This window comes from Rhipicephalus microplus, unplaced genomic scaffold (genome assembly GCF_043290135.1).
Source record: "Rhipicephalus microplus isolate Deutch F79 unplaced genomic scaffold, USDA_Rmic scaffold_14, whole genome shotgun sequence".
Classification (NCBI taxonomy): Eukaryota; Metazoa; Arthropoda; class Arachnida; order Ixodida; family Ixodidae; genus Rhipicephalus; species Rhipicephalus microplus.
Window position 1 is genome coordinate 7,274,520 of NW_027464587.1, and position 12,875 is coordinate 7,287,394.

Genomic DNA, 12,875 nt, shown 5'->3' on the forward strand with positions numbered 1-12,875 from the left:
CAGAGTCTTTCTCTCGACTCATACGCCATATCTCTTGGTTTGCGTTGACAACCACTCTTTGCAGCTTGCTATCACGCACCGGTGCCTCCGATATCGTGCATACCCCTACCTGTACCTTAGGAGAAGTGGCACGCATGTCATCGACGCCTTTCGCCAGTGTGGTTGCTAGTCCTGCTGTATCATTTAAGACATCGTTTAAACCGCCTGAAATTATCACGAGGTTTCGTCTATCAGCTTTAGTTTTGAGTTTTGCGCTCGCTTGCCTCATGACTGCTTCCAGCTTGCGTCCTGGGAACGCCCCTACTGCAACCCTCTTGTCACCTCTTACCCTCTCTTTAATGGCCTCAGTGCATTGACTTAAATTTGAGTCCCCGGCGATTATCGCATGCTGTGACTTTTCAGCTGGAGCGTCCTGCACCTGGGGGCTACTCGCACCTGTGACACCAGCTGCTTTGTCCCCTCCCAGCCCCACCACTACCTCGCTGAAGCTGGGCCTTGGGACAATTGAACCGGCTGAACCTGCTTTTCCAAACTTGCTTGCTTTTCCTTCTCCACCATTCTGGTTGCCGGTTCCCAACTGTTCTCTTCGTAGGCCACTTCTTTGTTCAGCTTCGCTAGTGCTTCCTCGGCGGACTTCAGTCTTTCTCCCATTGCCCTCGTTTTCTCTTGCTCTGTCACCAACGCAGTCTCGAGTTCGGCGATTCTCATCAGCAGTTCACTCTGGGCAACCATCATTTTCTCCATTTTTTCCTCGACCTCACATTGCCTACACTTCGCGTCAGCCTCTTCTTCACCCGCTTCTACGCTTGGGTCCACTTTCAAACCCACTCCACATCCTGAACACTTTACAGTCTTTTTAACCATGTCTTTCTAGCTGACACCAATTGTCCCTATACTCGATAATTACTAAACTCGAGCCCTGTACTACGAAAAAAAAAAGAAAGTCTAAGCTCTACTACAAAATTTTGCGTGTTCAATGTACGCGCACCTCCCCCACAGGGTGGCAACAGAAAAAAAAACAACAAAAAAATTCTAACACACACACGCACTAACTAATAAATACCTGGTGACTGGCCCCCGAAAAAGCCGTACCATAAAATAAGTGCTACGAAGATTTCAACCGCTGCCTTATAATTATAAAAACAAGCTCAAAACATGCAAAAACACTTATCTGCGCAGTCAATTCGGAGCGCTCAAATATTAATAATAAGACTTTATTCTGGCATGTGTACACAACAGTTACATGCCACCGAAATAACACGTCCATCCACCGTGACATCCCGAACTGAACTCAAAAGGTGGTGATGCGTAATGACTATAGTGTTATTGTAAACCAAGCTATGAAGGTTTATTTTCCCTCGATTTTACTTCAAGAGGTGGTACTATTTCAATAAAGCCTGTATTTGATGTGTTTTGAGATAGAAGATTGTTTGCATATGGTGCGCTTCACCAACTTAGCGAGAAGTAGGAGTAGTTGATGACGTGGATGCTTTATCTGTGCACACAGCAGGCTAGTGAAATGTCAAACAGCCCTTGGCAGTTTCTAGACCACTCATGAAGATGTGATGATGAAGGATATCAAAGGCATTCGATGTTTAAGAAGCTATATAGCACAAACGCATTTATTTTTAGCGCCACCACACGGGATTCAACAAAAACCTAAAAGCATGGCTTCCGAGATTTTAGCGAATAGGAGAGAGAGTGTGCTGTCATTCGCCTGCGGTCGTCACCCGCTGGCTCACAAAAAAAAGAAAAACTGAAAGCAAACGATTCTCAGTCGGCGGGAATGAAGTTGCAGTGGGGTACACATGTACTTTTCTTGTAGAACTGATTTGTGTGAACGTATACGTTTTGTCTTTTAAAAGCATATTTAGCGGTGCACACTTTGTACATACGACCGATTGTCCCTGGCGTTCATTTTAGGGATGGCGTGGCACGGAACAGTGCTTAAGACGGGACGCGAATTAGTAAGAATGACAGATACGTCATGACCGTTCCAGTAGCGTACCAGCCAGGCCTGCCCATTACAGTTGTGGAGGTAGCCTCCCGGAATCGGGTTTGCTGTTAACGGCACAGTGGTGATTGCTGTGCGCGCGGCTGCTGACGAGCAGACCAACGTCGCATTTTGATGTGGAAATGATAGAGGCCCGCGTTCTTGGATTTTGGCGCTAAGAACCACAGGTGGTCATAATTTGTGGAGTGCTATACTGAATAGGGCGAGCCTCACGCGGTATATAGTTTTACCACGCAAAACCTTTGTTGTTGTTGTTGTTGTTGCTGTTGTTGTTGTTGTTGTTGTTGTTGTTGTTGTTGTTGTTGTTGTTGTTGTTGTTGTTGTTGTTGTTGTTGTTGTTGTTGTTGTTGTTGTTGTTGTTGTTGTTGTTGTTGTTGTTGTTGTTGTTGTTGTTGTTGAAAGTGCGTTGGTTCTTTTCAGACGCGCAGCCTGAAATAAAGACATGAATTGATCCGTAGTTCCATGGAAACTACGGGAGTTTTCTTTGTCAGCCGTAAATGTGATGTCTCGTAATACTAAGTAGCATTCTATGCCAAAGGCAAGCTAGTGGTCGTGGTTTGTTTTGCCTTTTTAGTGACGCATATAAAAAACGCGTAGCAAGCACATAGTAACGATTCATTCGTTCAACGCTTAACCACATAAGTTGTGTTCAACTGGCGGAGTCGTAGTTATACAGCAAACAATGAATGAAAATTCTCTGTCAAAAGGTATATGTGCAGCCATGTTCCCCGTACATATGTCAAGCTCGGGGGCCCGAACCTCTGTCAGATCACTTTCTCTGTTTTGTTTATAATCAGCGGCACATTTTTAGATAACAATTACTAGAAAATAAGTTGCTCTAAGCCACGTCACCAACCACCTATCGCGTTTTGTTGTATGACAAGTACTTGAGCGCTTTATAAATATCTACAGCGTGTACCCAGGAAGCAGTCATTATATATGGATATTAACTGTGATACAAAAAATGGTGATGCGTGATGACTATAGTGTTATTGCAAACCAAACTATGAAGGTTGATTGTCACCCGAGTTTACTTCAAGAGGCGGTTGTATTTCAATAAAACCTATATTTGATGTGTTTTGAGATACAAGATTGTTTGCATATGGTGCGCTTCACTACTGCTACTTAGCGAGAAGTAGCAGTAGTTGATGACGTGATGCCTTATCTGTGCACACGGCAGGCTAGTGAAATTTCAAACAGCCCTTGGCAGTTTCTAGACCACTCATGAAGATGTGATGATGAAGGATATCAAAGGCATTCGTTGTTTAAGGAGCTATATAGCACAAACATCAAACATGCTTGTCGCATGCGACCAGCGGCCCGCGCAAGAATATCGCGTCACATAATTGTTTCTTGTTTTCTCAATAAGTATCCATGAGACGACTCAGACAGTACTGGTCGCAAGCATGTTTTTGACGAGATATCTCATCGTGTCACCATTTGCTGAAGCAGGACCGAAAAACAAAAACTATATTATGTCGGAATCGGCACACTGATTTTGCTCATTTCGAAGATCAATATCGGTATTTTTTTAATCCTGACAATAAGTGCATTTCAGAAATGGCCCACATAAAATATATGTGAAATATCTTCTTTCAATCGGCAACTATAGATAACGTTTAGTTCAGGCTCGCCCCCCCCCCCCCCCAACCCTTCATGTCAACCTCCTACACTAAAGTGACGAAGACCCTTGCCGGACTAAGTATCCCGACTGCAGCCTGCTATGTGAGGTGCGTTTGGGATTCTTGTAATGTGGTCTGCAACCGTACTAAAACAATCCCACATGTAAAAAAAATAACACAGATCAGCACAATATCATGTTCGTAGAAGAACAATCGAGGTATTTCACGACGCAATTGTGTATGTCTGCTAGAAAGCACCAGGTAAAGTATTTATTCAACAGATAGCAAAAAAATGTATTATGAAGTCTTGGTTTGGATGAACTTCATTAGGCCGGAGGAACCGGCAGCCGACAGCTACGATGAACGAACCAAGATGATGATGCTAGGCGACAACGATGAGGATGCATGAGCAACACATGATAATGATGATAATGTACAGCTGAAGAGGATGGGTATGCTAAATGCCCACACTAATTCCCCCCACGTGAAAGCGGCCAGCCTGGCCGCGGCAAGTCAAGGGGACAAAGAACATCGCATGAAGGGCTTTATACGGGAGACATGGACGACCGCAGTAGTTCTATAACGGTGATCTGCTGGGGGCGTCACGCAATAATTCACTCGTGAAGTCTCTTCAAGAACTGTGCACGGCCCGATAAATCGTGGCTTAAACTTGTCGCACAAACCAGGTGTGCGAATAGGCGTCAAAAGGAGCACTTCGTCTCCAGGTTGGAAGGATACAGCACGATGCAATACACCATAAACTAGCTTTCTCTCTTGCTGTCAGGCTTCAGTATTTATACGAGCACGTTGGCGGCACTGTGCAAGTCGTAAAATGTATTCCTCTGAAAAGGATGGAGAAGAAAATGCGTGGCAGGTAAAGAAAGAGACGTCCAGGAAAGAAGTATGGGAGCGTCTATAAACTAGGTAAAATAGTAAGTAGCCGGTTGACATGGCCGTAATATAGGCGATAGGCTCAATGGCCGTATTATAGGCGAAAGTGACGAATGGTAGAACTACATTTCAGTTCTTGTGGTCTGGTTGAATATAGGCGGCGATCATGTCAGCAAGAGTGCGGTGGAATAGCTCAGTGAGGCCGTTAGTATGGGGATGATAACTAGAGGCAGTCTTGTGAGTTGTGCCGGAGGCGTGAAGAAGTTCGTTCACTAGTTGTGAAAGGAAGGCCCTTCCACGGTCACTGAGCAATACACGTGGAGCACCATGACGCAGTATAATGGCTCGGAGGGTGAAATCGGCAATTTCCGAAGCTGAACCAGCGTAGCGCGTCAAATGGTCAACGGCTGTTACTATCCGCCTGTTTCCAGCAGTACTGATTGGAAGGGGGCCATAAAGATCGACGCCTATACAACTTCGAATGGTGTGGCTGGGCAAGGAAGAGGCTGTAGTGTACCGGCTGAAGCAGATGTGGATAGTTTTCTACATTGGAAGGTAGTGCAGGACCCGACGTACCGAGCCACACTAGTGGTAATGCCTGGCCAACAAAAGCGACTTCAAAGGCGATCGTAGGTTTTATGGTAACCAAGGTGACCAGCAGTCGGATGGTCATGAAGCGCTCTCAGGACTTCGGACCGAAGCGATCGGGGTAGAACGAGAACCCAGCGCTGAAGGTCAGGATGGTAAATTTTGCGGTACATCACCGAGTTGTCCAGCTTAAATTGCGAGAGTTGGCCACGGAGCCTTGCATTAGGTAGACGGGAACTGCCAGTGAGGTAGCCTATAATACGTCGATAGTATGGGTCAGCCAGCTGTCGAGAAGGAAAATCGTGGGGATCGTCTGAAGGCAGCTCGTTCATAGAGGCGAGAGAGGAAACCACCGTAGACGTGGACTCCGAGGGTGTGTTGTGCAAAGTGATTGCGGAAACGCTGAGTGGAGCCGCTGGTGGTGGACAGCGAGAAAGAGCAGCGATGTCACTATGCTTTCTGCCACACTTGTATACGATGTCAAAATCATACTCTTGGAGGCGTACAATCCAGCGGCCGAGGCGTCCCGACAAGTTCTTGAGTGTCGAAAGCCAACATAAAGCGTGGTGGTCGGTCACAATGGTGAAATGGCGGCCGTGCAGATAAGGACGACATTTCTGCACTGACCAAACGATGGCGAGACACTCCTGCTCAGTGATCATGTAGTTCCTCTCGGCTGCGGAGAGGACGTGGCTGGCGTATGCAACGACTCGCTCTCGCGAAGAGTTGTCGCGTTGCAGGAGCACGGCTCCTAAACCACGGCTGCTAGCGTCTGTGTGCAGAAAGGTCGGTGCATAATCGTGAAAATGAGAAAGTACAGGGTCGGTCGTGAGGGCTGTCTTCAACCTGTTGAAAGCTCATTCACATTCCTGAGACCACTGAAAGGGCATACCGGAAGCAAGTAGCTTATGGAGTGGTGCGGCTATGAAGGCAAAGTTTTGTATGAATCGGCGAAAGTTAGAGGCGAGACTAAGAAAACTTCGCAAATCTTTCGTTTTCCCAGGGCCAGGGAAGCGAAGCACCGCAGCAGTTTTCTCGGGATCTCGAATTCCGTCCTTGCTCACAACATGACCGAGGACCTTGATCGATAGATCTGCTGGCGAAAGGGCACGTCTTGGTGTTAATTTGAAGACCAGCGCCCGCAAGGCAAGCCAGGACCTCGTCCAAGCGTTGCAGGTGTTGAGGAAACGTCGATTGAAAGACAACAGTGTCATCGAGTTAACATAGGCAAGTCTTCCATTTCAGGCCTCGCAGCACAGTGTCAATCATTCGCTCAAAAGTTGCAGGCGCATTGCATAGACCAAACGGCATGACATTGAATTCGTATAGGCCGTCCGGGGATGCAAACGCAGTTTTTTTCTTTATCATCTTCGTGCATGGGGATTCGCCAATAGCCGGAACGCAAGTAGAGGCTTGAAAGGAATTCAGCACCTAGTAAGGAATCAAGGGCGTCGTCGATGCGTGGCATGGGGTATACGTCCTTCCTAGTGATCTTATTTAGTGCTCGATAATCGACGCAAAATCGTACGGAACCGTCTTTTTACGCACCAGAACGATGGGAGACGATCAAGGAGTGGTTGAGAGTCGGATTATCTCCCGTTGCAGCATATCGTTTACGTTTTCCTCAATAATTTTTCGTTCGGCTGGAGAGACGCGGTACGGACGGCGGTGCACAATGGATGTTCCGTCGGTTTGAATACGATGCGCTGTAGCAGCTGTCTGTCCCAGGGTGGATGAATGAACGTCAGAAGAGTTTGCATGCTTTTCAACAAATCAAGCAGCTGCTGCTTCTGTGAGTCTGTGAAGTCTTTGTTGGTGGCTGCTGTAAAGGCCGAGGAAGCAGCATGATCTGCGGGATGGTCTTTAGAGGAGACAGGGGTAAGAGGCACGGCGCACACAGGCTCCAGATCCGCAACGCAGGTGACAGTAGTGCCCCATGGCAGTAAAATTTTATCTGGTGTGGTGTTCGTAGCAGCGAGGACAGGTGATCCATTGTTGAAGCGAGCCACACCTGATGCGAGAGCTATGCCTTTATTAAGGCAACAGGGCGGCGGAGTGACCAAAATGTCACCACAGTCGACTTCGTTGGACAAAACTGTGACTAATTGATGTTCGTGTGGTGGTAACTGGATGTCTACAGCAGCGATGAGTCGAAGTGGCCTGTAGGTTTCGTCACAGAGCAAGTGGTCTGTGTTCATAAGATGGACGACACGTTGTGCACAACAAATAGCCACGGAAGGAGAGGAATGAAAGTCCCAGCCTAAAATGAGTCCGTGGGAGCACGGGGATAACACAGCGAATTCTATATAATGAAGAATGTCCTCAATTAGCACATGGGCAGTAAAGAGAGCAGAAGGGCGAATCATTGTTCCCTGGGCTGTAACCAGTGTTGGTTCATCATAAGGCGTCGTGACTTTTCAAATGCGGGTACACAAATCAGCACGAATAATATAAAACGCAGCCCCAGTGTCCACCAAAGCGTCAACGTCCACTCCCTCAACTGTGACTGAAATCATATTGTAAGGGCACGCTGGAGAAATTAGAGTCCTGTGTTGGAATGCAGTTTGTCCTCCAAAAAACTGCATCGCTTAGTTTTGCGGACGCCAATCAGAAGCGAGGGAAGCAGGCTGAAGAGGAGAAGAGGAGCGACGGTAGAGCGACGGTGAACGGGGTCGGGTTGATCGATGACTAGTGCGCAGTTCACCCGATGCTGGTGGAGATGGAGACCGACGCGGCGTTGACGAAAAACGGCGGCCCTGGTACAAGGCTCCTGCAGTATAGTCCCGTTCGCGTATGTCGTACCCTCGACGCTCGTCTTGCTGGCGCGTGCGGCAAAAGCGTGAATTGTGCCCACGATAGCCGCAATAATAGCATGTAGGGCGAGTCGATCGATAAGGAGGGTAGTAGCTTGCGTTAACTGCACCGGGAGAGAGAGCAGTGAGGACAGATGATGGCTCAGGCGGTGGTGACGGAAAGCTCGTGGGAAAGCTTGTAGGAGGTGCGGCAGCAACCGACACGTACGTTCGTGGCGGCGACGTCGAGCTGACGGTGCCTGATGGTGCAGCGGCGGCATGCGAGAACGATGGAAGAGTACGAGCGACAGTGGGCTGCAGGTGGGCCATGGGGGTCATGGACGTGAGCTCCTCCTTGATGACATCTCACAATGACATTGAAGAAGACTGAATGGGACACACTGAAGGCAGTGTGAATCCCATTGATTCTAATTCTTCGTGTATAATCACCCTTATTATGTCTCGTAGGTTTGGATCCGCGGTAATACGGGCCGCGTCACTGTCTGGTTGTAGGCGCCTAGACTCAAGTTCTTCGAGGCACTGACAGGTTGTCGCAACGTCAGCGACGGTAGCCGGATTCTGGATTGCAAGGGCATTGAATGCGACGCGTGCAATCCCCTTAAGAAGCTGGCGTACTTTGTCTTACTCTGTCATTGATGTGTCGACCCGGCGGTAAAGTGAAAGAACATCCTCGATGTAGGATCTATACGACTCCCCGATGTGATGTTTCCGAGTTGCGAGAGCTTTCTTTGCGAGAGCCGAACGAACAGCCGGTGTGGCAAAGACAAGCTGAAGCTGATCTTTGAAGGCTGACCAGTCGGGGATGTGGATGAAGTGGTTGAGGAACCACGTCTTCGCGACACCCGTGAGGTAGAATGAGCCATGAGCGAGTTACTAGGTGTTATCCCACCGGTTAGCAGCACCGACACGTTCGAAATCGTCAAGCCATTCCTCCACATCTTCCCGCGCATACCAGCGAAGGGATGGGGCTCACGCTAGAGGCTGTTAACGACGTGAGAAGGTGAAGCACGCGGTAGCGGAGTGGGAACGGCTGCAGCACCGACTTCATCTTGATGCGACATATTTCAGGACACCTTGCCCAAGCGGCGACCTGAACGTAGCTCCAGGGGTAGAGTGGTCGAGAGGACGGCGGGGACCTAACAGCACGCTCCACCACGTATGAAGTCTTCGTTTGGAAGACCTTTATTAGGCCCGAGGAACCAGCAGCCGACAGCTACGATGAACGAACCAAGATGATGATGTTAGACGACAGCGATGAGGATGCATGAGCCACACATGATAATGATAATAATGTACAGGTGAAGAGGATGGGTATATAAATGCCCACAGTATGTAGAACGGTATGGAGCCAGCAAACAACGCTGAACAAAGCTTTTTGGATCTTGTGCAGTCATATATGTCAAAAAATTAGAGAAAAAAATAACTTTGTCTGATCAGTTCTGCTAGTTAGCTGCAGAATCATAACATTAAGAAAGTTTTCTTAAGTAATGGTTCGTCACAACAGTTTTCAACATGTGTGACTGAAAAGAGAAGTTCATGCAACTTAGCATCAACTTCTAACTTCACGGCTGTTCTTTTAACGAAATGCCGCTTGCAAAATATAAAACACGCACTGCATGAGGAATCACAATGCACATCGAAACCGAACTCTCATTGTGTTGTCTCCGACCTCGCGTACTGAACAAGAATACGTTACTAACACATGATAAAACACACGCCACACTGGCCAAACTGCACGTGAGTCTCTCTGTCAAGTCGACGTCTTTTTCACTAGTTCACAAAAGGGCACGTGCATTTCTAACAATTGCACTTTTTTATGCCCACTGTTTTATTTATAAACGACGCTGGCTCCTTACCAGCCCCTGTTCAGTTTTCTTTGTTGAGCAGACTTCCGCCTAGAAGGTTGTGCACGGTTCAAGGCTTTCATGAAGAATCTCAGCCTTGTCAGCACATAAAACCCTACCACTCGCTGAGTGACATGTTCACGGGGCTCCTCACATCCAATCAGTTTCACTTTGTTCACCTTTAGGAGCTCTATGAGATCCATGATGCTGTCATGGTGCACGCGGCGGGTGCTAAAACAATCGGTGAATATGTCCTCAAGAAATCCAGCAAAGTTCACCAAGGTCGAAGATGGGTACAAAAGGCCCCCGTAATCACACTGTTGGGTGAAATGCGCGATAGCGCTTTCAGATTCTCGCGAAGTCAACAAGTCATTTTCGCAAGCATAACAGTGCAACAACACGATGCATTTCCTCGCAACAAACCCGCTAATGTAATGGACCAGTCTGCGGTCACTTCTGACGGACACGTATCCTTCATGGTCACTCTCATGTAACATCACATTGTCGAACCTATCGTTTTCATTGCTTTTAAACTGAATTTTATTTAGTGCATGAGTGAAGCCTGGGTTCTGCGGTGGCGGTGACGGGGGCGGGCACAGTTCAGGGGACAGAAGAGAGCCAAGTGGGTCAGGATCCACATTGCCCTTGTCCGGTGAGCGCATAAGGTTGCAAAAGCTGATGCAGGACATTGTGTCGAGGACTGCTGCGGTGTAGGATGATCGTTATTCCCGCTGCACTGCCGCACTATACCGAACGTGTTCTCCAGGGTGTTTTGGTTCAGCCGGGCTGTCATCAGGTAAACATAACCTACTTCAATCGTCAAATATTCCAGATATAGCAAGGTGATTTTGATGGTTACTCGAAACCTTGCTGCTGTGGACTGACTCAAAAAGCCCCACTTGCCTTTTGCGTGCGACTCCCATTCTGTCAAGTAAGCAAGAAAGGTGTTGAGGCAGTCGACCGCACTCGAGTTCAACCGCAGCGCTACTCTGGCGTATCGAGAGGACATGATGGTGATGATGCTGTTTGTCATCCTGCATAAAAGAAAAAAAAGTAAGAAGAGCGTTACTCTATGCCCGTGTGCAAGATATTTTGGCAGGAATGCGCAATGAACGTGACACTCCATGTCATCGTGGGGATTCGTGCCTCATTATTTCAGGTGCATAAAGATGTTGCGAAATTAGTACGATATAATTATGCTGTTTTGTTTGTGGACAGAGGTACACTGCTCTAGTACAACTTAGCACATGTAACGTTACAAAATTTACTACTAAGTTTGCAAGGAACGCTGTGAGTTTGGGCGAGAAGAAACGCAGGAAATGTCACATGATATAATCTGCGAATAGAAAATTTTGCTTTAGATTTGTGAGCTTGACATTTCAGCAACATGTTCGAAAAACTTATAGGAGCGTTTTATGTGGTTTCGAGGCTTCCCTTGCAGCATGTTCGAAGTGTCCTGCAATATGCCGTTTCAGGTGACTCTGATGTATATACACACTCAGAACGGTACACTCACTCTAGTGTATATAGCTTGTTCAAGTACCCAGCTGCGCAAACAAATCTTTCCTTCTACCTGACTTTCCAAACATATCCTAAGCATTGCCGCTGAGACCAACACAATTAAGATATCGGACACACTTACTCAAAGAACCGCAAAGTCGCCTGTATGCAGTTGCGTCTTGATGGATCGACATCTTGTTGGTAGAAGCTCAGACCACGGGTCATTTGTGGACCAAACAAATGGTAGGCGTAGGAGACGCGCATCTTCTCAAAGTTATTGGGATTGAGGTGGGCCTCCCGTATCACATGCATCACGCGAAGTGTCACAATAATTCTATCGATCGCGTAGACGTCTTTGACAGCGTCCAAGGAGACCTGAAACATAAATCATACATGTAATTGAAACTCCTTCTATTGAAGTGATTGGGACGCTCAAATTATTTGGTAAAACCCGAAACTTTTAAATTTGAGGAAGTGATTTTATGGCTCGGCTCTTCAAGGTCTCAAATATTTAATGAGCTAGGCGACAAATAAATACTATCAGGTCATCGTTAATGCCAACGATCTAACCGAGCGTATGTGAAAATTTGCTAAGGGGCTCTGACATGAAGCCTCCTCTAATGCCACCCAGACATAAATGGAACCGTGTCCGGCCGAGGTGGCATTGACGGGTTAATTCTCGATATGCAAAGACGCGGTAAACGAATGAAGTTATTGTGTGAGCAGGGACAGATCCAGCCACTCATTTTACGGGGGGGGGGGGGGGTCGCCTGAAGTAACTTTGGAGAGGTGGTAGTAGTCGTGAATTTTTTGTTTTTGCCAGCAGAAAAACCTCTTCATTGCCCAAATTATGTCAATATGTGCTCACAGTGGTTTCACTCACTTGTCCTGATTGATGATATGAGGTTAACTCCGAGCCCTATATTGAGAGGGAGGAGCGCCAACAGATATTTTTTTTGAAAGGCGATCTCCCCCCCCCCCACTCACCTTCACCCCCGCTCTGGATCTGCCACTGAGGCCAATGCACAAGGTTGGAAGCAGACGGTTATTGTCATGAAATCATGAAACCGACCATAGCCGCACGCTTCACACGGTACGTAAAAGCTCGGCTACCGGTACGTAAAAGCTCGGCTACCGCAAGCCAGTAGGTGGCGTGCGGCTTCATCAAACGAAAGCTAACGTGGTAAGAAGTACAGACTTTCTCACTGAAGGCTGCCTGGGCACTGCCATAGTCCTCTCTGTAAGCTGTTGTTACCCGCCCTCGCTACCCCCAAAGGAAAAAAAAAGACTGGTGAGACATCGGATTTAGTGCTCCCATACAACAGCCCAGAAGGGACGGTATCCTCCTCTCCATTAAAAAAAGAGTGGGTATGTATACATTATAGTGCGATAGCATGATCAAAGAACAAACTGTATCTACAAAATAAAAAAATATCCTCTGTTAAATTGGGTTTGGCGGACAAATTCGTTTGCTAACTCCGGAACTTCGCTAAATCAAGTATATATATATATATATATATATATATATATATATATATATATATATATATATATATATATATATATATATATATATATATATATATATATATATTCTTCCGGC

At 47.1% G+C, this 12,875-nt stretch overlaps 1 pseudogene; it reads right to left on the minus strand.

Moving 5' to 3' along the window:
- The window catches only part of LOC119181148 (uncharacterized), a 29,181-nt pseudogene extending 17,597 nt beyond the window's left edge, over positions 1 to 11,584 (minus strand).
- Between the last annotated feature and the right edge of the window lie 1,291 nt (positions 11,585 to 12,875).